Source organism: Gymnoscopelus braueri (genome assembly GCF_963280865.1).
Source record: "Gymnoscopelus braueri genome assembly, chromosome: 9".
Classification (NCBI taxonomy): Eukaryota; Metazoa; Chordata; class Actinopteri; order Myctophiformes; family Myctophidae; genus Gymnoscopelus; species Gymnoscopelus braueri.
In genome coordinates this window covers 54,431,132-54,434,474 of record NC_137610.1, presented here as the reverse complement: position 1 = coordinate 54,434,474, position 3,343 = coordinate 54,431,132, and positions in this window count along the sequence as shown.

Below are 3,343 nucleotides of genomic sequence, written 5' to 3'. Positions count from 1 at the left end.
GTCTCAGTAGAAGAGCAGGGAGACCAAACACAACCACCCCAATTGTATAAGGTAGGCTATATTGCATTAACATTCTCTATGAATTGAATACACAGGACCACAATGGGCTTCTTCAGGGCTTTTAGCACATAATCCTTTTGTATAATCGTACCACTGTACTATTTGCAAACTGTTAATAAAGTATTTAATCAATAAGATAAAAAAAAATACTCTACCATACAGAGTTCACAGTGACAAAACAATGTAATCACATACTAACCTCAATACCGGAAGGTGGAAGATGGCGTCAGTCAAGGAGGAGACTGGTTCAAAATATCCCAAAATGTCACATGCATTACTGAAGTAATGCATGTGACACAGATTGGCAGTGTGCAGACTCTTGTACCTCCTTTTTCTACACTAGATGTCTTTGCCAAAAATAGCCGATCTACAAGCTCTTGTAGATTGGCTATTGGATGCTAGGCTTCAAGTGTTAAGCCATATATACTTTGTTGCACAATTTTTGAAAATATTTGACAATTTGTTTTATTTGAAAAACTAAATTAACTGGAAAACCCCCTTTAGAACAAATTGAAACGGATGTTGAATTTTTGTTTGTCCATTTTTATTTGTGTCTGTTTTTGTTTTGAGTATGTACGCATGTCCATATAATGTGATTACAGAATGTATAAAAATGGTAATAAAAGTGAAGTGCAAAAAAAAAAAACTAATTGAAACTAAACTGTAATAGAAAACAAAGAGTCAAAATGAAATAAAAATAACAACTGTAATAACCTTGAGCAGAAAGACATACAACATAGTGGCAATGAAACAGGAGGCTGCTGTTAGTACTACTGTACCTGTCTCTTTGGTCTCATTAGACATGGTGTAATGAAACAAGAGGCTGCTGTTAGTACTACTGTACCTGTCTCTTTGGTCTCATTAGACATGGTGTAATGAAACAAGAGGCTGCTGTTAGTACTACTGAACCTGTCTCTTTGGTCTCATTAGACATGGTGTAATGAAACAAGAGGCTGCTGTTAGTACTACTGTACCTGTCTCTTTGGTCTCATTAGACATGGTGTAATGAAACAAGAGGCTGCTGTTAGTACTACTGTACCTGTCTCTTTGGTCTCATTAGACATGGTGTAATGAAACAAGAGGCTGCTGTTAGTACTACTGTACCTGTCTTTTTGGTCTCATTAGACATGGTGTAATGAAACAAGAGGCTGCTGTTAGTACTACTGAACTCAGTGATGAGCTGTGGATTTTTGAACTAGGGGGGCTATATTTTCTGACGTCACGTGCACGCGCACGCATGTGCACATAGCCAATCAGCTCAGTGCTAGTTGAAATACTGTATTCAACATGTGATTTTTAATGTAATTATATCTTATTATTTAGTTGCATTGTTAATTTGTTGTTTTTATTTTTGTTTCAATTAATTAATTATTTTATTTTCCTTTTAGTTTTATATAAAAGCCCTTTACATAGACTCACCCACACATAAGTACTTAACTCTTTGACTGCCAGAGTATTTTCATAAAGTACTCCCCCAGTGCCAGCAATTTTCGTGTTTTTTTATTTTTATATTTTGAATTTTTCTCATGAAAATAATTTAAGGACACATAATGTAAAGACCCAGCACAATTCCGCCACTAGAGCGCAGCACATGACAGCTTGATCCATGTCGTTGGGTCTCTCTCACCCTTCTTCATAGATTAGACAAGGAAAAACATGAAAACGGATGTGACGTCCCCCCCATTGTTTTGATCGGCGAAAATTACGTTGTGATATACGACGGCGATGACTGATCGTCACCCAGACCATAGATTATAGAAGAGAACCGTTCCGTTTGTCCGTTATACCGTGTGAAAACCCGTTTATTTACCTATTTTGGACGAAAATGACTGGGGAAAAGAATCAAAAACCGGAAACGGAATCCAGGTCATGGAACCGGATGCAGATGTCCGTGAAGTAAGTGGAACTCGAGAATAACATTGAATATTAAGCAGCATAGCGCAATCAGAGATTAAACAATGAACGCGCGTCCAGCGCGTCGAGCGCGTCGACGGCCAACTGGACAAAGTAGCACTTGACGCGTTATCGCGTCGTCCGCAGTCAAAGAGTTAAAATAATCAGACAACTTGTCTTTGTCTTGTCTCAGAGAACTGGGTCCTCTTCTAAGCGATCCCCTTCACACTCTGCAGTGCAGAGACTGTTGTCTCTCATTGTGAGAGGAATGTACACATTCAATTCAAGTCCATGGCTTTTTTCGAGTAGCCTAATGTTATGCAAAGCAGCCAGGTAGACGCTATTGAGAACGGCTCACCGCTGACGGCGCGAACCTTGAGAGGCTATTGTTTAAACTTTAAGGTGTTAATACCGCAGCTGACGGTGCGTGGCGTGCTCGCGCGTGCATGTGGAGCTCCCAGCCCCCCAGCCAGCGCCAGAACTAAGGGGTCGCCGACCCCCCATAGCCCCCCATAACCCCCTACAGCTCATCCCTGACTGAACCTGTCTCTTTGGTCTCATTAGACATGGTGTAATGAAACAAGAGGCTGCTGTTAGTACTACTGAACCTGTCTCTTTGGTCTCATTAGACATGGTGTAATGAAACAAGAGGCTGCTGTTAGTACTACTGTACCTGTCTCTTTGGTCTCATTAGACATGGTGTAATTAAACAAGAGGCTGCTATTAGTACTACTGAACCTGTCTCTTTGGTCTCATTAAACATGGTGTAATGAAACAAGAGGCTGCTGTTAGTACTACTGTACCTGTCTCTTTGGTCTCATTAAACATGGTGTAATGAAACAGGAGGCTGCTGTTAGTACTACTGTACCTGTCTCTTTGGTCTCAAAGTTGATTGTACCAATAGCATCATTGGATGTTGTTACGAGGAAACCATCTGGTGACGTGATCGACACCATGAGGCGCCGGTCCTTGACCATCCCTGTCACCCACTGTACCTGCACACACACGCGCACACAAACTATTTGTTCATAACCGTGCTATATAAATGCACCATTTACCATTTACATAGGTCTACGAAACTGTCAAGCATTGAATGCAAACACAGGGTTTAAATAGACAGGGATTAACAGGACACAGGTGAACTCAACAGACAATCAACACTGGGATAGGCTGCGGGATTAAGAGGACACAGGTGGAAACACTGACAATATCACAGGACTGGTAAGACTAGGCAGGTAACAGTAACTAGGCAGACAGGAAACACTGGGAACAATACTACAAAATAAGATGCACAAAACCAAGGCAACAACAGAGTAACAGTAACAGAAAACCAGAACCAAACAGAACAGAAATACATGAGAAATACAGAACAACTGAACTTTTTTTTTTA